The sequence below is a fragment of the Amblyomma maculatum genome, chromosome 11, assembly GCF_055883805.1.
Source record: "Amblyomma maculatum isolate TAMU_Amacu chromosome 11, ASM5588380v1, whole genome shotgun sequence".
Classification (NCBI taxonomy): domain Eukaryota; kingdom Metazoa; phylum Arthropoda; class Arachnida; order Ixodida; family Ixodidae; genus Amblyomma; species Amblyomma maculatum.
Genome location: NC_139354.1, coordinates 66,904,705 through 66,926,939, shown reverse-complemented (window position 1 = coordinate 66,926,939; position 22,235 = coordinate 66,904,705). Strand labels below are relative to the sequence as shown.

The window sequence follows — 22,235 nt, the reverse complement described above, 5'->3', positions numbered from 1 at the left end:
GGCCGCCACGGTAGAGGAGCAAGAGTGTGCAGCCGGCGTCGCTGCCGCAAAAAAAGACCGATCGGCTGAAACTGAAGAAGATGAAGAGAAGGACATGGATACGACCACAGTACGCCCCAAACGCAAGCGCAGTCCCAAAAAGAAGAAAACCAAAAAAACAGCGCCATCAACATCATCGGAATCTTCCGCCGACGCGCCGTTGACGAAGCGTGCGTTTCTGAAAAACCCTTCACCAATAAGCGAGAGCAGCTCTGACACTGAAACAGAAATGCCGAGCCAACCTCGCTGTCACATTTGCAACACAACGAATTGTGATCGCTACTCGGACATCTCGGACATCTACGACGGCGATTCCACAGCGGAGTCCCCTTCCGCTTCTCCCACTGCTCATGACACCGCTCCCTCCTCATGAGGTGGTCGCGCTTTCCCCCCTTCCCTTCCTTTAGCTACATCCTGGCCTTTTCCTTCGTTCTCTCAACGCTAAACATTCGCGGCTTTACTAAAGCAGCGAAACAAGATGAAACAATAGACATAGCCCGCGCCATCGTAGAAACTTATATTCACCGGCAAGAACAAATTGAAAATTTTGACCTCCGTTTCAGCACAAAATCCTATTGGAGTTTCGGAAGGAAGGGTTCAGGGGGAGTTGCGCTCATCTTCCTAAGAGACGCCGGCCTGTCAGTCCTACGCCATGATAGGGACAACGCAGGAAGCTTTGTCTCGATTGACCTTAACAATGGCATGCGCATCATTAATGTATATGCCCCATGCCGTTTTGGACAGCGAGAATTTTTTGAGGGGCTAGAAGAGAGATTTATTGGCCCAGCCAAAATAGTGTTATTGGGCGATTTTAACTGTCTCCTCTTCAAAGAAGACCGCCGCTCTCTTCGGGGTACACCGCGGCGGCTTAGACGAGACCACAGTGGCGCACAAGCCTTGCGTGATCTGGTGGAGGAGTTAGACTTAACCGATGCTTGGCGCGCACTACAACCTGGTCGCGCCGGCATGACCTGGTCTGGCCGTGGCCTCGAAAGCCGTATTGACCGCGTCTATGTCTCTGCTAGCGTAGCTGATTCCCTGCACTCTGTGTGGGTATTCCCCAATGCCCTAAGTGATCACAAGCTGCTTATCACGCGCTTGTGTGCGGCTGATATTTCTCCACGAGAAAAGGGTTGCTGGAAACTAAACACGCGACTTCTGGATGACGAGCGTGTCCAGCAGGAAGTCGTCAAAGTTATAAAGCGTTACGTCTCCCCTAACATGGATGCACAAAGCTGGGATAATATGAAAACCTCCATCAAGATTTGCCTCCTAGAGTGGGGGAAGAAGATGGCGCGGGAAGAGAGAGAAGAAATCCGAATAGTCTCGGATGCCATCATCGCGCTATCGGCCCCATTTTCTCAGGGACCAAGCATCCCCGCGGCGTTGGCCACCCTGCGTAAGGAGTTCCATCGTCTTCTAAATCGGCGCTGGGACAGACTTCGCGCAACAGCACGCGCTGAACGATGGGAAAGCATGGTGTTCGCGTCATCTGCTACGCCGTCGCCTTGCCAGAAAGAACGAAACCCTCTCTGCAGTCGAAGGTCCACTCACCGGCAATATTGTTACGAACCCCAAGCAGGTATTGAGTTTAGCACGCGATTTCTACATCGAACTTTATGCTGCTGAGCCCTGCACCCCCACATCGTTCCAGCTGGAGGTAGCAACTGACGCACCTAACCTAGACGACACATGGCTGTCGTCTGAAGAGCTACACACAGCCCTAAAACAGATGAAGCCAAACAGAAGCCCGGGTATGGATGGACTCCCGCCAGCTTTTTACATAAAGTTTTGGCCGTCGCTAAAAACCGCTTTCACCAACTTAGCAAACGACGCCCTAGAGTGAGGGGAACTAACTCCAAGTATGAACGAAGGCCTCATCACACTCCTGTGCAAGGACACTTCCAGGAGCAGTGACCTTAAAGCTTGGAGGCCAATAACCCTTCTAAATACGGACTACAAGGCAATTGCCAAATGTCTCTCCTTACGCCTGACGCCTGCTCTATCGTCAATAGTAGGCCCGCAACAGGCTTGCTGCGTCCCAGGCCGTTCGGTAGAACTCCATGGCATGGCTCTGAGAGACCTTTTGACATGGATGGAATCGCGCAGCATCAATGGCTTTCTTTGCTCCCTGGACCAAGAGAAGGCATTCGACCGCCTGAGTCACGAGTACCTGTTTAGGACACTTGAGCTCGCGCGCATTGCCGTACAATACATAAATATGTGCAAGGCGCTTTATGCCGCACCACAAGCAGCAGTCATTGTACAGGGGCGCATCTCAATGCCATTCCCCGTGGAAAGGGGTGTCCGTCAAGGTTGCCCCCTCTCCCCGTTGCTCTATGTCATAGGGATTGAACCCCTCCTGCAAAAGATTGTTAGAGATGGCGGCATCCACAAAGCACCTTTGCCAGCTGGCCCTCCCTGCACTCCAGTGTTCGCCTACGCGGATGACGTTTCTGTGGTGGTGCCAGACACAACATCACTGGAGAGACTACTTGAATTAACTACGGAGTACTGCCAAGCGAGTGGGGCTCGCCTCAATCACAAGAAATCCACTGTTATGGCCTTGAACGCGACCCCCTCCCCTACCACTATCCAATCGATCTCTGTTACTCGCGAGACACGAATCCTCGGATATTTCTTCGATTCGGCTGGGCCAGCGCCTAGAAATTGGAATAGGGCTGAAGAGCAACTAAGCATCAAAACCCACAACCTTGGTGCTCTAAAATGTCCCCTGACTGCGCAGGCCACCATCATCAAGACAATGCTGATTTCTACCCTCAGCTTTGTGGCCAGCATTCTTGACATCCCCCCAGACAAGAAAAAACAGCTCCAGAAATACATATACCGCTTTTTGTGCTAGGGAGCCCCCGATAAGGTAAAACGAGCCATTGTCTGCCTGCCCAGATTCAAAGGTGGCCTGGAGCTGCCCGATCTGGATACTCTCGCAAGGGCTGTGCACATCAAATGGACATTCAGAGCCGTCGAATGCGACATGCCGCTAACAAAAACGATGGCTTCGTACTATCTGTCGACATGGCTGCGAACATTCACTGAGAAGGTCCTACACCACAACACCCCGCATGCAGGGTCGCCACTATCATTTTACCGAACCGCAGCCACAGACTTAGAGTACCTGAAAGAAAACTCGTCTGACGTTGACCCACGAACCATGCACCTGAAAGATATCAATATGATCACCCCTCCGCTCCCTGCCCGCCTATCAAGATACATGCTATGTGCAGAAAGACCCAGTTGGCAGTACATAACCGCCCACTTCCTCGATGCACGCCGAGCCTCCCTGATGTGGAGGTTCGCAAGAGGCATCTTACCTATCAGAAGGCGTGCCTTCGTCCCTGCGACGTCAGGAATGATTGACCTGTGTCCCTTCTGCTTGGCCCGAGGACAGCGGAGCACATCTTTCTTGAGTGCCTAATTCCCGCAGCACTCCTAGAGCGTCTGAGAGATATGTTCGGCCTCCCCGGGATCCCATACCCCACCGTGCGCTACTTCAACCCGCTTCCAAAGGAAGGGCGCAAACAGTTTGTCTTGACACTGGCAGAGGTCAACTATCAGGTGTGGTTGGCCCGCTGCAAAGCGGTCTACTCGAACAAGACTCCGAGCCTCCATGAAGCGAAGGCCAAAATCAGAAAAGAACTATGGTTCCGCCTAGAGAGAGAGAGACGCCACTTAGGGAGAAAGAAGTTTTTTGAAGAATGGGGACACCCCATGGTGATCTTCAAAGAAGAAAACGGAAAACTCGAAGTGAGATATTAGAAGACTTGCTCGCGTCAGGCTTCGAGCCACCGGGGTGGTGCGGACGTGGTGCATATGCACTGCGACCCCGCCCCGGTGGGAACAGGCCGGATTGCATGAGCCCCTTGGCTGGGAAAAGCTCGCTCCCCGAAACAAAAAAAAAAAAAAAACCCCAAACCTTATGGTGCGGGAGGCCTTGCCTGGGGTAGCCGTAGGATGATGATGGTCGCAGGTTGAGGTCTGTACCCTCACAGGAGGATCGCACTTAGTGCATCCTTCCTTCCATCTGACAAGGCAAGTGCTCATACTACGGACCTGGGACTGGTAGGCCAACGTTGCTTGGGGCGGGGGCTAGCCTGCCACCGAATTTTCATCTGTTGTAAGCCGTCATTGCACCGCTACCCCTTCGGTGGTGGACGACGGCTATTGCGGCGCGCGTCTTTCTCTCCCTCTTCTTTTTCTTCTCTACTTTCTCTCTTCTGTCCGCACGAGTTAGCGGAGGTGGCTCAGCTACAGAGCCAGTATCAGGCCCGTGCATTTTCTTTTCCTTCTTCCTTCATTCGCAGCAGCAGCAACAAACAACACTGACATCGTAATGTGCGATGTTTGACTTTTTACTTTTGTATTTGTTTCTTGGCGAGTTCATGGGGTGACGCGGGTTTGAGCTGATCTTGTCGGCTATCTTAAAAGTCTGAATGTTGCGGCATGGTATTGGAAAGTTATTTCTGTTGCTTTATTTTCTGCAGACGCCTTCGAAATAATGTATTTTTTTAAAACAATTGCAGGTTCAGGCGTGGTCTAACTTCACATATCATAGCAAACAGGCATACTAAGCTTAAGCCAGGGCAGATTTGTGAAGGGCATTCTTTCCACGGCAGGAGTTGTGAAAAGTCTGTTAAGAGGAGTTAGAAGGCAGGCACTGAAAAAAAGAAATATCATCAACAACGCGAGCATTCACGGCATACACCTCCCTGAAGTATGTGGGTGGTATGACAGAAAAGAGAAAACAAAAGAACAAAAACACTACTAGTATTTTTGTCATCCGCCTTCGGCCATGGTTTCACGCTTTGTGCAATGGAGCGTGCTCAGAGCTAGTCATCCTTCTCAGAAGATCCCTTTTATTATCTTTTAAGCACAAACAAAAAATAGTAGATTCTATTTGATGTGATAGCAAAAGTATATTACATGTAGAACATGTGGTCTGTTTACCTCATTCGTAATGAAGGAAATGTGCTCCAAGTTTGACATACTCATAGCAACGCATATTTCTGACAAACGCTCATATTTTCTCTCAACGAAAGAACTTGGTTCTCGCGGTTAGCGTATACTCCCCTCGAGATGGGCCATGAAAACCTGCCCTACTGCGTCTAGAAAAATAAAAGTCTATTGTGGCGCCCTCTCATAAAGATCTAAAGAAACTCTACGTCTCGTGAAAGCATCTGTGTTGCAAATGCATCGATAGGTGGCAGCACCAGGCCAAACTGGCCGGCTGCCGCATTGTTCTGCAGAACATGGCCTAGAACGGGCGGGCTGCAGGCCGGTGAGAAGCGTCGTCGTTGTGTTGTTGCCTGGCGGCGTCTCGGAGGCAGGGAGAGCCCGCGCGCTGCCCGTCCGTTGTGTGCGTCGCTCCGCGTGCGCCGGCGAGGAACCGGCGTGTCTCGTGCTTGCGTCCGCTGTTGCTTGTGTGTCGGCCTCGTCTCGTGTGTCTTCTCCACGGTGGTGTCGTGTTGCCGAATATCGTCCCGAGTGCGTCGTCGTCGTGATCAGTGCCTTTCATTCTTGATCCACGAGAGACGACAGTGTCCGCGCATCCGTAGTCTTTCTTCCCAGATCGGCGTCGTCTGTGAGACGAACAATGCGCCTTTGGCGTGGTGCATGAGAGGACGTCAAACGCTTCACTACTGCCGGATTCCAAATACCAGGTAAATGTCTTCAGGAATGATTTGTTCAATTCTGTGACCGCTTTATATCTGCTGTTACTCCTGCGACAGTACTTCGCGACACGGTCCTCAGACAACAAAAGGCCAGCACTGGGCAAGCGCCGGTGGCAATGTATGGCGTGCTGCTTTGACAGCCGGCTTTATGTTTTCGGCGTGGTCGAAAGAGTGCTCGCTGGCTGCGCGTGACGATTTTTTTTTTATGCGTGTGTGTGTGTGGGCTCGACACAGCCGTGCCAACTGAATGTTTCAGCCCCAGTATTTATTTTCCCACGATGTCAGGCCGTCGCGCGTTCGGTGTTTCCAAGAACGCAGCTGTGGCGGCCAAAATGTTGACTCCGAACGCGGGGGTCCGGTGGCGTGGTCTCGTGTTGCACGTGTTTCGTGACTGTCGCGGTAGCTCGCAGCTCGCAACGATATCGCGCACTGCCAAACTGCCGGAAACGAGTCGATAGGTCCGGTCTTGGGGACGTTTCGGCGTTTTGTGGTCAGCGCTCTCGACATATGTGCCAGCCCGATCGGAAAGCGTTCGCTTTGCACGTGTATTTAGAGGCGCATCTGTTGGTTTCATTTGTCTCTGCGCGAGTGCAAGGGATTAGAGAAACACATTTAATTATTGTAGTCAGGGTTCGCGAGTGCAATGCAGTCCTTTTTAGTCCTTTTAGTGGCCGACTAGGTTGGCATGGTATGGCCGCTAACATTTAATATTGATTGAAGTCTTAAGCAATTCTTGTAATTTATCAACTGTTGGCCATCTGACTCATTCGCTCAGAGTGTTTCTAATGTCTTCTCGAGTCCTCTCAAATAGTATAACATATCGTTGTCAAAACCCTCTCATCACGCCAGAGTTGTGAATACTGACAGCGAGAAGCATATTGACGGAAGGAGTCCGCTGTATAAAATAAGACAATATTAAAAAAAAATGCACTTCCGGCCAGCATATGTATAGGGATCAGTCATGTTTCAGTGATTGAGCACTTTGAGTACTTGGGAAAGGTGTTACGGGTAACGTCTTCGCGCCCTAAGCTTCCGGCTTCATAACTTGTGGCGACTGCCTTCCGTGTAGTAGGGCGTGTTGGTATCCCAAGTCGTGACAGTGCGAGGGAGAACAATTCGGAAATAGGTCCTTCTTGGCCCAGTTCCTTTCGGAATCCTAGCTCAAAGTGCATTACGTGGCGTTCTCAAGCTTCCCTTATCGCTGATTCGTGAAGCTTCTGTCGATTTATTTGGTCGCTGTCTGCTTTCGGCGCCATATCGCTACGGAAATGGCTTCTTCGATTCTACGGTTTCTGAGGGATAAGCGAACGAACCATTCCGGCACGCTATCTCGTTAGCGCCGAAATCGAGTCGGAGAAGCCTGTCTTTGTACAGTAGTTGTTTCGAATCGCCTTGTCGCTTTATTTCCGTTTTCTTCGGCCTACGGCATAATAACATCGCTTAAGGATAGAGCAGTAGGAGCACCACGCGCGGAGGACACGCTTCCGTTGCCTGGAAACGGTGGCATCGACTGCCCAGCGTGCGGGTTCTCTTGGCCTAGATTTCCCACCGTGCAGTGGTACGCTCGATGCATCTCCGTTTCATTTCATTTCATTTTTTTTTTTTTCATCAATTCTGTTTCCAGCGGCGCGCGTTCCATCTTCGCCGTTTTCCGCTCCTGCTGGTCCTCGATACGGACCCGCGAATTTCGGCGCTGTTTCGCGCGCTTCCGGGCCTTTTCTTGCCCGGCTTTGCTAGGGGCGTGCTTTACGGTGGTATATCTCGGCTTCTAAATATTACTCTCCATGCCGCTTTTTTTTTTTTTTTTTTTTGCTGTTATTTTTTTTTTCTCTCGGCTCTCCGCGAAAGTTTTTCGCTCCTGTTGTTTTCTTTGAATGCGAGTTCGTCGGACCGTGGAGATCGGCTGGCAGTGGTAGTGACCGTAAGGAAGTGGCCGAACCGTATGATAGCAGATCAGCTGCGCAATCGTCTTGTTGTATGTGTATGGCTGCGCGGGTGTAACGCTTGATCGGCGTTCACCGATGCGTACCTATACGTCCCAAGTACTACGTGCCGTTACCGCGAAGGTTTCGACGCGGTATTTGATCTGCCGACTTTGCGAAAAATAAAAAAATAAAAAAGCTACAGGGTGCGACGTAGTAGAGAATATATTCAAGCCAACGCCAGTCGCTGCGAAGCAAACGCGTGGAAAAAGAGTGACCTCTGCGGTCATGGCATTGATACCCACCGCTGTTATTGTTTGGGCGCTCTCTCGATGAGCCTGCATGTTCTGGCGAGTTCTTGACCTTCGAGATCTCGGCGAACGGGCGTTTTTAAGTTTGACGCAAAGAGGTCGTCGGACATTTTGTTGCCTTGATTTTGCTCGCATGAGCGAGCGAGTATTAAATGGGTCAGGGTGCACCGTTTTCGCCGGCTATTCAAGTGCGGTTTCGGATTGTCCTGGGGTTCAGGGCTTGGTTGGATCAGAGTTTACACTGCCGCTTTCAGACTAGCCTCTAGTGCCCTGATTTTGGTGATAACACCGTGTTGTCGCTGGGCATATTACTAACTGATTGTTATCTCTCTGCTAGTCGATATGCTTATCTTACCACCCGACTATATTTCTTCACCCCGATGACTGTGACCTAGTTCTCTGGGCTGTAGCTACCTGTTATTATGACTGATAGGAGACAAGGTATTGGACAGACCGAGCGACGCAAGGGAAAGGCGTAAAAGCAACACAGCCCTATTTGTACCTCCAAGTCAATCAACTGCGCGTTAGAAGTTTTGCGTCTTTGCGTTTAGGGACTTGGCCATAAGCGTCATTTGAGACCTTTCGAGTCCAAGCTGTTTTCTCCGAGATGCCGCGATCGACGCGCAATTCAATACTGGCCCATAAATCCGCGCCCGGCAGTCGGCTCTCGATGGAGCGGTTGCTGTTGTGGCTATAGGAAGAAGGAAAAGAACGCACGGGCCTGCTACTGGCTTTGTAGCTGAGCCCACCCCGCTGCCTCGTGCGGACAGAAGAGAGAAAGTAGAGAAGAAAGAAAAAGAACAGGGAGAGAAAGACGCGTGCCGCAACAACAGCCGTCGTCCACCACCACCTAAGCGGTGGCGGGTGCAATGACGGCCTAACAGCTAAACTTCGGTGGCTGGCTAGGCCCCGCCCCAAGCGGCGTTGACCTATCGTCCCAGCCTCGTAGGGCCAGGAACAGCCACTCTTCACCACCTCACGCCTCGATGGAGCGGAAGCGCAAAGAGGTGCCCGTTTACTGCGCGATGTCAGTTGGTCTAATTATTCCAGAGCACTCTGCTACAGTGCCTAAAGGTGGATTCACACGACGGACCAAATCGCGAATCACACTCACGATTCGCTGTGACGTTGCCCTACGTCAGTGATTTCCGCTGCTTCGCTTCAGTCCGCAAGCAGCAATTCGCGATAAGGTCGCGAGTTCACGGACAAGACATTATTCATTTCTCTCGCGGAACGTTTTCCAGCTATGCTCCCGGTGCCCAAGCATAGACAACGTAACATACATTGCACTAAAACGCTGGAGGAAAGCGAGAAGCGGCTTCAAACGACTGACGGCAGTCGTTCCTATTTTGGAGTCGAGCCTGTTTTTGCCTTCATTCGCAGTACATGGTTTTCACAGAAATTACAGTGGCGCGATACCAAATACGTGAGGTTTGTGGCTGCCAAGAACAGTCGCTTGAATGTATTAATCGCTTTCCTCAAGCGTTTTCGCGCGCTTACAGTTACGCTGCATAAGCTTTTGCATTTGGCACGTATGTACCGGAAGCGTAGGGGCAGCAGTCCGAATGGTCGTCTTCCAAGGGTTGAAAGCAGCATGTTCATGCAGCTCTCATAGAGTAAGCGCGATCGCTTGCACTGCTGTAGTAGAAATACCTTCGAGCGGAACAGTCACCACAACAATTAATACTTTGGCAAAACTATGCAAAACGGCAAAGCAGCAGTAGCTGCAGGCTGTCGCACACCGCGCATTCACCCACCGTCCACGCATCGTCCATAGTGGCTACCCTCGATAACAGTGCGCCAGAACAAGGCTCTCCTCTCGCGCAGTGCTCTGGGAGCAAGAGTAAGTCTGCTCTGTCGTCTGCTGTTCTACGGAAATAAAGTTTTCACCACCACCACCACCCCCACCGTGTAAATGCTCGCCGCGGATATAGTGCTTCTAGAGCACTATACCGCGGACGGACGAACCCCGGATCAGAGGTCACGTGACCGATCACTTCGCTATTCGGTCCGTCGTGTGAATCCACCATAACGGTTTCTTCCTCCTCTCATGTTTTCTCTCATCCTTTTCTCGTTGTGCAGGTATCAAGAGCCATCGTATCGACAGTTACTATAAGCTTTTTCTTGTAAAACCAGATTTTTTTTGCTTTCACTGAACGCTGGAAAAAAAAAAAAAAAGAAAAATGGTGCAGTTGAAGTAGAATTCTTTCCAATAACTGTAAGGATAGGTGGATGGATGGATGGATGGATGGATGGATGGATGGATGGATGGATGGATGGATGGATGGATGGATGGAATATAGGAGCGTCCCCTTTGAAACGGGGTGGTAGCAGTTGCTATCATGCTCATTTATATGGTATGGCTGAGATAGAAAGGTGAAGCCATTTCGTTTCCGTTGCATTCGTCTGTGCGCTTGCGGTTATGACGAAGACAGCTGGAGCTACTAACGCCGGAGGAAGGAGCACCGCCAGAGGCGCTGGTCCAAGGAGTGGCAGTTTCTGTGACGCCGCCTGTCATCGCCAGAAACTCGACACCCCGTGCGTCAGGCGCAAGGACCGTGGCGTAAAAAAAGTGACAACGGCAGGCGAACGAGCGGGCGGCGCGAAATGCGTTGGCGAGTCGGGATGGGTCTGACCTCATTCCCACGTCGCGGACTGGATATTCTGTCCCGGCGGGCTTATTTACTCGTGCACGTCCTGAAAGTCTTTCTACTAATGCACGGCCCCCGTGTAGTTGCGCGTACGGTAAATATAGCGGTGTAATGGTGCGGAAGTGGCAATTGAAGTGGGACGGGAAAACGGCTCGACACCTCGCTGTTGTCCCACGTGCTCCGTAGGGTGAGGTAATGGCGTTAGTGTTGCGTGCTCCTACCTTACCTGGTAACATATCTTGAGAGGAAAAACAAGTGATTTTCCTTTTTTGCTTCGCGCACTTCATTTCTGCCCGCACATCATCGTCTACTGATGATTGCGGTCGTAACCTGTGGACTGCGTAACGAGTCCGGTACACGTCAGTTTTTCGGCTTCCTCCATTCCCCGAAGCACCCCCACTCGAGTTGGTGGTTGGTGACGACAGAAAAGAATGAAGACGATACTCGTGTTATGGCTGACTTGGACGCTCAGAGACGCAAATTCAACTGCCCAGTGACTTTCTTTTATTTTTTATTTTTTTGTCACCTCGCTGGCGACGCTTGTTGCAAACGTGCACTGTGTTCGTTGTATGGGGGGGGGGGGGGGGGGGACAGCGTGAGGCGAAATGAGTGCGTCAAGTTTTATCTTCACCACGTGTGAACTATCACGCGTACTTTTCTTGCTTTCTATTTCTTGCACGTTGGTGTTATGCCGTTCACCGTTGTGCTCATCGCCGACACAGCTGTTTAATCGCTCATGCCCTGTCAAGCGGCCGCGTGCCAGCAAAGCACGCGTGTTCGTAGCATGATTGCATACACGTCGTGATTGCTGTGCTACGTCGTGGCATCCTTGCGCGTTGCGTATACTTATCGATCAAAGACTGTTGGACGCACTGCACTAGTTCCCGGCATCGGGGCAGTTCTTGAAGTGCTTTGTGCATGCAGATAAGTCGCTCGTTGCAATACATATGGCTTCCTCCCAAATCACGGCGGCAGCCACCTTTAGGACCAACAAAACTCAGCGAAAAACATGAAAGTTTAGTTGACCCACCCTGTAGTCGTGTACGCTGTAGAAGGTAGCCTCCGCGCCCAAATATGGTGTTGGCGATGGGGCGTCCTTCGCGTTTTTAGGTTTGCTTGCCATTGTAGGACCAGTCCTGTCCACGTCACTGTCTGGTTTCACCTCTAGAGTAGTTCTCACCGTTTGAAAGACATGACGCCACCGTTTTTATTCCTTATAAGTTATATTGCTTTGTTATGGCGAACAAGCACTCATCGGTTTTGGTCTTGTTTTTACGTTTCTTAAAATAAGCCAATGTTTTTAACCAAATCTGAGCATCATAACTCTAGGCACTTCATATAACAAATCATCTAACCTTGTGTTTGGCGCTTCATAGCGTATGCGCCATAAAACCCCATATAACTAAGCCTTGTTATGGCGGTGCTGGCGCCACTTGACAAAAGGGGACCTCTCTTTTCTGCGAAGTTTGGGGATGAATACAGAAAGTTGTTCCTTTTTTATTTTTTTTTTAGCTGTTGATTGGTTAAAGCCATTGACGTTAGTGATGACATCGAGAGTCGAGACTATAAATGATTCTGTGATTAGTGCTTGCCAACTGGATCTGGGTCGTAACTCTCATCAGCCTCCAAAATATGTATCAAGAATGTTTATTGACGCAATCGCAGTCCGCTAGCGAAAGCGGTATATTTCAGCGATGTCTTCTGCTTCTTTTCTTTTTCTTCGTCTTTTGGCCTTGCGAGTCCTCCGGTTTTAAGGGCAGTGTCCCCTTGAGAATGACTTCACCTCTAGATGCAGGCCGACTTTAATCTGGCAATCCTGGATGTTTCTTTGTGAGTGTGGCAACCTGGGCGCAGACTTCGAGTAAATGACGGAAGCTGGGGAAGATGAGGCAGCAAGTTAAACGGGCGCTAACCGCGTGGGTATCGTCGTTCGTAATGTTCGCATAGTTGGCCTTTTCTCTCTGCTGGAGGGAGGGGCGGGTATGTCTCTCGTGGTTAGCGCTGTATAGCTAGACCTTTGCATCGGACGAGGAAAATGCCTAAATTTTGCAAGGCTGCCGCTTCCACCTCTGAAACGTGAACACCACGGCAGTGTGGCGGCGCCCATGGGATGGGGTTGTCCGTATTCGTCGAATGCGCGCACTGCCCTAAGACCCTTCTTCTTTTGCCGGACGAAAGAAATTAGCGCTAGAGATTCGTAGCGCCGTTGATAAAGCGCAGACTTAACTGGGAGATACACCTAGGCCTGAGTGGTACTGGCGCCACTCTCGCCCGACAACACTTCGCCTCACCGGAGCTCACCGCGGTCAGGCAACACCACCTAGAAGACTCTTCTAGGTGGTGTTGGGTCAGGCCACTAGTCCGCGAGACCGGCAGCCCAGTCCCGAGTTCCCGTTTCGCGCCAAAACACACGTTTAAGTCACTTTTTTAACATCCACAGACATGGCTTTCAACCAGTCAGAACCGGAACTTCACGACACCAACGGGAAAAGTTCGTTTAAATTCAAAATACCAGTGACACATTGGCACCTGCGTGGAGGTTGCATCGCCAGCATCGCGTGCCTTCCACAACGTACGCGCTTTCCCTTCGTCAAGATCGCATTCAGACACTCTCTCAAATGCAGGGGCGGAGAACAAACAAAGCACAGCCGCCGCCTTTACCCACGATATACAGAGGTGGCACCTGCCGGCCGGCCGTAAGCAAAGGGGCGAACAAAAGAACCTTTTCCGCGCGCGCGCTTACCTGCCACAGGCAATGCGCGGAAGCGGCCCTAAACGCCAACGTCGTCCTCCCGCTTCCCCAAACCTTTTCAGGGAACCTTTGGTGCCGCCGCTCACAGGAGTCGGGGAACGGAACGACTGGGTGAAATGCACAAGGCAGCGCACGGCGTCCGAGCGGCGCCTACGGGGCAAAAACCTTTTGATCCAAAGCCGGCACCCGTCTCTGTCGGTACCACCCCTTTTTTTCCCCCGACAACTTCCGTTCGCACGTACTCCCGGTACAGAAACTTTTACAACGGAATGTGCTGCTAAAACAAATGACCCCGGCGATCTTGGCGACTTCTCCAAAATGGCCCAAGTAGCGAGCTAGTGAGCGACAGAACACGAACGTCCCCTGGAAACGCGCCCCGCTCCCGGTCGCCTTTCTTCAACACATCAGTGGGTCCGCACCGGCTCTGCTCCGCGACCCGACAATACACTTTGCTAGGTCCCTTCCCTCCGCTGGGGGCCCACCGTCATTCCTCATCTTTTTTCTTTTCTTTTCCTTTTTTTTTCTTTTCTTTTTTTTTTCTTTTTTTTTTTTTTTTTTTTTTTTTTTGCGAGACAACGCGCATCGAGACAGCACCGACAAGTGGCTTGATGCGTTCGTTCGAAATGCGCGCACACACTCGCGCGTGGCCCGGAATCAACTGGGAAGTTAGGCGCAGCGGCCCGGCATCTGAACTGTCGGGAATGTTTTTCGTCGTTACCGAAAAACGAGCCCGAAATTATGGACCCGCAGCTAATTCGACGTATTTTAGGCTGTGCAGACTCTCTGGTGTGGTCGGCAGAACGCTCGACTGCGTTTGATGATCTTCTCCCATGTGTTGTTCGCGTGCTAGGCGCTCCACTGTTCTCGGCTGGATTGTCCTCGGCAGACCACACTGACCATCTGATAGACGAGAGTAGCGATGGTGCGACTGTAAAAGAGGCACCGGTGCCCGGCTTGCTTGTTTTACGAGTCGCGCGAACAGCAGTGAGTGATACGACTGCTTAGATGGCATACGCTACTCGCTGCCTGGCGCAGACAACAGCTCGGCTGTTTTATCTCCTCCCTTTTGTTACTGCGCGTCATTGCTCAGCGTTGTTCTGGATCGTTTAGTGTAGCATTAAAACTGTGTTTCTCTCTCTCTGTCTCGTTCGAAATAAACGGCAAGTTGCAGAAACCTTTTTGAGAAGAAAACGGGGAGACGAGCTGAGGCTTGTTTTTCGGGGGCTGTCCTCAGACGTGCTGCATTCCAGGAGCTTTTCTTTTTTTTTTTCTTTTTGCGCTCCGTGCTAAAGTTTAGGAAGCTGCAAAATATTATTATTATTATTATTTTTTTGCGCTTAAAGGGCTCAGCAACATGCCCCGTGCCGTGTTGGAAAAATAACAGAAACTAACAAGTGCATGAAAAAAGCAAGACACATGCTAGAGGCCGTTACTGGGAAACAGAATGGCTAAATAACTACACCCATCGCACATTTCGGGATAAAGAAACTGAATAGACAGTACAACGACCCCTTTGGTCTAGTTTGCCTGAGGTGTTGAAGGTGTACTTCTGTGACTGGGAGTGCTTTGTATGTAGTAATATGCTGTTGTTTTTTTCAGTCACTGGTTCGCTTACATCCCTCTTTTCGTTGCAAGCGCTGTTATGACCGTGCATCATCGGCACTTGCGCGCTCTATTGTTCGCCTGTGGGCATGGATAAGTGCTGTGGATATGTGCTGTTGGTACAATGGCGCTAAGTGAGCCTATTTCCATGAATCCTTTTGTGTAAGCCTGTTTTGCTTTGTGGAGACCCTGCAAATGCCAAATTGGCCCTGTCAAGGGAACGTCTAGAAAAATACAAAATGTCCCCCTGCGGGAAATAGCCGGAAGTGCTTTCGTTCAGTTGTTCACCCTTCCCGTCGAGAAGCGCTATCGTCCAGTGAGGAATGCCTATTGTCCAAAGGAGACGACAGAGTGACACGTCCGCTGACGTACAGGACAAGAAAGGAGCAAGGTGATTACGGCCATTAGAGGATTTCCCGGGAATGCAGGAAAGATTTGCAATTGCTGGAAAGGGACAATGCTGGGAGCAGTATGCGGCGCGCACGTGCACTTGGGTTTCTGAGAAGGAAATCCACTTACCGGAACCAGCATATCGAATCTTTGCTGAAGAATAGAAATGTACCTCCTCGCCGTTCCCAAGCTCTTCCCGCCAACAAGTGACCACGCCCAACGAAACAATGCCGGACCAGTCAGTGCATCAGACCATCAATGCAGTGATGTGTTCGATTGGATGCCGATATCTGAGGGGCGTGCCCTGGAACTGGTTGGCCAGCATCTTCAGAGAGGGGCTGGACATAGGGGGTTTTAAGGACATTGCAGAGCACGAAAAGACGCTCTGAGCCCTGGGTAAACGGCTCATCCAGACGCTTCTCGCTATGAACTCTTAACGCTTGCCATTTTGCTGATGTACCCTTCTTTTTCATGTAAATAATCATGTAAATAAGTTTTCTCAAAGTGCCATTAAACCCGCTTGTATATATTTTCCCAACTTCGAAGATTCAATCCTTCATCAACCCCGAGTCTCTGCACGCTACCAAGTGAAGGCCGGGTCAACTTAGTCCCAGCGTCACGACAGCGCTGAAACGGTCCTACCAGAGTTTGTGCGCACGCTTAATCGGCGCGTTTTCGCCGTCTTCCGTCTCAGGATTCAGGGCCTCATATGCGACGTTGCAGTCGCCCAAGAAGGGACGAGTTTTGGCCGGAAGCCCGGTAACATATGAACAGCCCTTTACCGGGTCACTAGGGTCTGTGGAGGCCGCTGCTAGCCGGATGAGCGGCTCTCTCAATTCAGCGCGCTCTGGGGCCTCGTTTGCATCCAGACCACCTCATATCCCTGCCGAGTTGCCTGAGAGAGAGATAGTACGGTCAATTTACGATTGGGCGATTTACGGGCGAGCGGCGAGCCCGAAGTGTCATCATCCTTCACGCCACGGGTCTTCCGAGGCGAGGTTCCCGTGAATGTGGAGCGCCGTACCACCACATTGCGGTTAGCTAACCAGCGGGCACAGCTGCTGGAAGGGAATAGGTGGAGGGAGAGTCGAACTTTCGCCGGGCTGTGGAGCCGACGTTGACTGAGTTCCTTTCAGAAAACCTCCTGGTCGGTCTCGCTAACCGCGTTTGAAAAGATGAAAGGGCCGTCCTTGTTGCGCGAAACCACCTCTCGCCAGAAGAAAGCAGCTGTGGTGGTTTTCTTGTTGGACGCCAGTGTCTGTGGCGCGGGCGGCGCGCGACCAAGCAGGAAGTCGTTGACTCTGTTCTTCGTGGCACTTGGTTTATCGCAGTCGGCGTCGTTTTGTTAAACAGCCCGCCACCCAGGCAGCTAGCAGTCCAAGAAGGAGGCGACAGTCGACAGGTCTCTCTTTCGCGTCCCCTGTGTGTCGTTCCTGGACCGAGCGCCGGTCGGTCGGCCGTCCCAGCCACTTGTGGAATGTCCTCGGCTTGTGCGCCTTCGCTTCCATTGCGCGTGGCTTATCGTTTTTTGTTTGTTTGTTTCCTGGTATACGCGCAAAGAGATGCGTGGTTTCTTTTTTTTTTTTCTTTTTCGTAACCTGTTTCATTGCGCCCGTTAACTGAATACAGCGGGCACCACCGAGCGCTGAATACAGCTGGTTTTAAAGACTTATGATAAGCGCTTATCGTGTGTCCAGCCGCTGCGTTGTTTATGCTTTTTTTTTTTATCCCCGCCGTAAGCATTGTACGTTAGTTATCCTATTTGCGCCGGTTCCTAGATAGATTTATTTTTACGACCTCTTGCTCCTCTCTCCACTTCCGACGGAATGTCACGAGTGGCCCAGCAGCTTCACGCCTGTCTCGCCGGGAAGTGGAGGAAATAAAGGGGGCGAGGGGAGGAAATGCAATTTCAGTATAGGCCCCAACAACATTCGGTAGGCTCAAGCTTGTCTCTCATTTGCATTCGGAACTCAAACGAGAGCAAAGCGGGTTTGCAAGTCGTGATGGAGTCGCAGGGTCCAGATAAGGTGCGTATATTATATCGCTTCCCCCCAGAAGGCGTTCAGGGCCGCTCAAGTGATTATACCGACGTCTTTCTCGCAATCTACTCGTCTGTCGAGAAAGTTGATGCAGTTAGGTTGCAAACTGGTTTCGGTTTCTCCTTTGGTCCCGACAACCGCGCTGTCCTTCCGTTCGCTCACAAAACTCAGTATTATATCGGCCAAAGAAATCCTGACCGGCGTGCTTTCATTTTTTTTTTTTTTTCCGGGGCTATGCAAATGATTCGCTTGGTGCTTTAAGTACCTCGTCTCATTGACATTCGCCTCAGGGGTTGCCTGTTTGAAGATAAGGATACCGGCGTGTTGGCATATCGGCTCGGTGGTATCTGCTATGCGTGCCTTTACCTTGCGTTTGCGCCCCAGTTGCCACGTTCGTGACGCCTTGATGGCCGCTGGCGCACCGCGTGCTGGCAAGTGTGCGCGCGTATAACTTATTTATGGCTATAGGCTGTCACGTTCTTTTTTTTTTTTTTTTCTTCCTAAACTCGGTTGTATATATACAGAAGAGCGGAGAAGCGTGGCTCGCGTTTTATATACGTATGCGCCGCGTGCGTTTCTGCCTCGCAGGCGGTTTGATTAATGCGCGCGGCTTTCTTCGCTCCCTTGTGTATATATAATGACGGCGGATTATTCGTTCACGTGCGTGGTAACATTGTGCGTAATTTGGCGCCTTCACGGACGCTATGAGCTGCTCACCGAGCGAGGCAATGGTGCGGCAGGTGGTATACGTGAGGCGAGTGAGACGCTTTTCGTGATTTACGCACTCGTCGTGAGCGTTGTGCATGTCTGTTTTGGTACACTCGTGGGAACTGGGAAGAACGCCCGTTTATTTCATTTCCTACCTTCGTGCGGACAAAAACACGAAGGGGCGACAGAAAAATGCTTGGGCCGAAAGCTAGTACGTGTAACATGGCGTGTAGTCGAGGGGGAGGTGGACGCTTTGTCGACGCTAAAAGGCGCTCGATGACAGTATATCTACGCTCAGAGCGCCGGATTTTTCCGGATCGAGTAAAAATATCGGTTTTGCCGCATTCTTGCACTCTGATAAGAAGCCTTAGGCCTTCAAAAAGCCATAGGTTAATTGTTAAGGCAGAATGCTGAGCGTGGTAGACAGGTAGAAAAAAAAACAAAAACGGATGCACTGAATCGGGCAAAGCGATATGTTAGGTATATACTGGCACGTCTCCGCCAATATGTATTGATGGATTCCCCTAATTCACTAGCATGCTGCCGCTATAGCGCACCATCCTTTAAAAGCAACCGCAGTGCCTAGGAACCCCGAGCGTTTGCGTGTTATCGCAACGCGGTGTACCTATACGCTACATCTTCAGTCTTTATTGGAGCATAATCTCTTAAGCATTGAATTTCGTTCGTAATCCATTGTTCTCCGTATAGGGCGTAGCAGCAGCTCTCGCTACCGAACTTGTCAAGATAATTGGCATCACGCAGTGTCGAGTGATTCTGTTTCGACGTGAACGTTTTTCTCTTTTTAAATGGGCCGAACGTGACCGGCTGTGCTGTGGCGTTGCGTACACCGAGTGCCGACGTCGAGCTGAAAGGCGGCAGCTGCGCGCGTGTGCTCGTGTTTTCTCCACATGCGAGCGAGCGTACGAGGCTCGCGTCAATCGATTATTACCCGCACAATGAAGCGCTCAGGGAAGAACATAAATCTTGGCGCCCATCGCCATCGCGCTTGTGGATCGAGCGCTTGAGCCCCCGGCGTGCGTCCCCGGCTCCGTGTCTATGCGTGTTTGTACGTGATGCCGGCTGTGTGACGGATGGAACAACAGTTTGGCATGGCGCCCTCCTTATTATCGCCGTGCTTCTTCTTGGCGCCTTCTCTTGGCGTTGCAGGAATTCAGCTTGCGAGCGCAGCTGGTTTTGGGTGCAGGTTCTTCTAACGGATCGTTGCCTTTCCCTTAATATCATTCCGCTCGAGTCTCGCAGGCGTCGTGGTTTAAGATATAGGGCAAGACATATTTGTCGACCCAAAGGCATTACACCTGCTCTTCTACACCTCACAACAGGCGCTAGAGCAGCTGGAGGCTGTCATGACGTCTCATCCGAAGCGGATAATTGTGCATTGACAACAACGCACATTAGGTGGAAGAGGCCATCGATCGAGATCGATGACAGATTTTTTTTAAAGTGTCCAAGCGTTTGCCTGTTCGCTTTCGGCAGTATTATTTGAGCGGGCCTCGTATTGGGCTTGGAGTCGACAGTGCGCTGAGTACGCTAGTGAGGTGTACACAGAAACCGCACTGAAACGCAGGGAAAGGAACGCGGAAGGGTGATAACACCAAACGCCACGGGAAACAGCTAGCGCGCCACAAGTAAAGAGAAACAAAGCAAGCGCGCTCAGCGGGGCGGGGCAGTTGACAGCATAGTTGCCGCCGAGGGATGATTGACGCGCTCGCGCTTGTTGAGGATTTGCGGTTCGTTCACCACTCGATTCCGCGTTGACACCGTTCTGCTTTTTCGTATAAAGACGCTGTCTCCGGGCCGTCGACACCCGACCCGACGCTCCTCGGGTCAGTGACGTTTCGGTTTGCAGAGGTCTGCGCTGCTTTCATTGACGTTCTGTTTGTTCTGGGGTCTCTTACTAAATATTCAGTTTTTGGCGGTTGTTCTCTACATTCGTATTTTGTTTATGTACGAAATGTTTGCAGTTACAGCGACGGACGAGAAGCTTTCGGGATATTGGGGGCTGCCAACGTCTTATGTTGTAACGCACAGAACTTTCGCGGTGCCGCGTGCTTAATTGCCTCTGCTCTAAGACAATGAACAGTAGCCGTTTGCTGGCTGGTGAGGATGGTATACCTGCGGTGGTGGCATCTCCATTTGTGGCGTTTGAAGATTGAAGCGCGTCCTCTTCAAAGCGAGGAGGCTCTCCCCTGATGGGGCTGGTGCAGGTAGGTCACCGCCGCTTGCGGCGGGGGCTAGCCTGGCACCGAATTTTTATCTGTTGTAGGCCGTCATTGCACACGCCACCGCTGGTGGTGGACGACGGCTGTTGTTGCGGCGCGCGTCTTTCTTTCCCTCTTCCTTTTCTTTCTTCTCTGTATTCTCTTCTATCTGCACGAGGCAGCGGAGGTGGCTCAGCTACAGAGCCAGTAGCAGGCCCGTGCATTTTCTTTTCCTTCTTCCTACAGCCACAACAACAACAACAACAGGCGGGTTGCTACAATGAACCACCTGTCTCCAATTTGTGAATGAAAAGCGTGACATCGTGTGTATTGATAAGGCAACGCGCTGTTGTCCGAACGATGTATCGCGATGGACGCTTTCCTGCATTACTTCGTTGCCTCCGCTTATGACGCGGTACAGTGATTAGGATGCTTGCTTGTTCGGCGACTTTCTATCCTTATCCCAAATTTGCGCAGCGAGTAACGTGGCAGAATAGTGGAACAGTTATGACACTTCTTTGTTTGGTGTGGTCGCACAATTTGTCTTCACTGTGAGTGACCTTCCGTGAGCAGTGAGCGAGCACTTCCGCTCTGTCGTGCTGGCGGCTGTTTCTTCTTTTCATTTTCCCCTTTGCCTGCGCACTTAGCAGGCACTAAAGCTGGCCGTCCCTGCTTCGCTCTGGCTTACTTTCAATGCCATTTCGTGCTTCGTGCCGTCTGTGTATTCCGTCCTTGGTCGGTATTCTTTTTTTTTTCTTTTTTTTTTCGTTTAGCGTTGCTAAGTAGAATAGCAACCCGTACTCAGCCTCCTAGGCCTGGTTAGATTTTTTGTCTCACCATAATTTCGTGCGCCGCCGTGTCCCTCATTTTGCGTGCTGCCAGCGAAAATACTCGCTGATGTTTACCCCCCCCCCCCCCCCCCCCCCCCTTTCTGCACGAGAAAATTGGAGCCACGGATGTTTATTAGCACTACGCCTCTCCGGTGTATACTTATTTATATTTGTAAAAAAAATTACATTGGCAAGCGTAGTCCGTTTGGGCCACTTTTCTCTCATAATGGAATACATATACCATCAAAAGGGAGAACTCTTCAGCCTGCATATATAGCTATTTAGCTATTCGATATGGCTCATTCTTGCTGTCGAATGTCTAGCGGGTGGTCGAAAAAGTTTCCTGCCACGTGACATCACCCCTCCCTCTTGTGTATATAAAAAAAAAAAAAAACAAGTATGGCACCTTGCTTTCACGGCAGCACGGCCGTCCGGATGGCCGGTTCACTTATAGTACAAGAATCGTGCAGCGTCTCAATGTCGTTTTTTTTTTTTTTTTTTTTTTTGTTGCAACGCACTGTAACTACGACAAGGTGCGTGCGCGGCAGCAGGAATGCAATCGCCGCGCGCACGCTGATGTCTGCCCCTGACCGCCACTCTGTCAGTGAAGCCGTCCAGCTCCTCGTCCCTGTCACGGCAATAAGCATGCATTACAGCACGAACAACCTCCTTGCGAAGTCCCTGCTATCTTGATCAAAATACGTTTTCTAAGTCAGAAAGTGAATACCTTTCGAACGTGTGATCTCTGAAACTCTCTGGATCTTTTTGCGGGCTAAGCATGCAGTCGGGAAGTAAGAATCAGGCGGCGGCTTGTTACATTCTGAAATACGCGGTAATGCCTTCACTGCCGGGAAGAAGGCTGTTGGAAGGCCTTTCATCGCGACTGACGCTTCGTGGCCAAACCGAGCGTGGAGACGAGACCACAAAAGCCCGACAGCGACGGCGACAAACCGCAAAGCGCGCGTGGCGACGCACCGTGTGTCCGTTTGTGTCGAGGTAGCAGCAACCTTGCCAGTCCTTGGCTGCCTCGTATAGTTCCTGGTGGTGCTGGGGAGGGCCAAGGACATTGACTCTTTATGGTG

At 51.1% G+C, this 22,235-nt stretch overlaps 1 protein-coding gene across 1 annotated transcript in view; it reads left to right on the top strand.

Moving 5' to 3' along the window:
• Positions 1–5,330: 5,330 nt before the first annotated feature.
• LOC146174030 (growth arrest-specific protein 2-like) overlaps positions 5,331–22,235 on the top strand; it is a 234,962-nt gene continuing 218,057 nt past the window's right edge. Inside the window, exon 1 of the mRNA XM_084584333.1 lies at positions 5,331–5,717. The gene's annotated coding sequence lies outside the window, so the exon portion shown is untranslated. The remainder of the gene's footprint in view (positions 5,718–22,235) is intronic.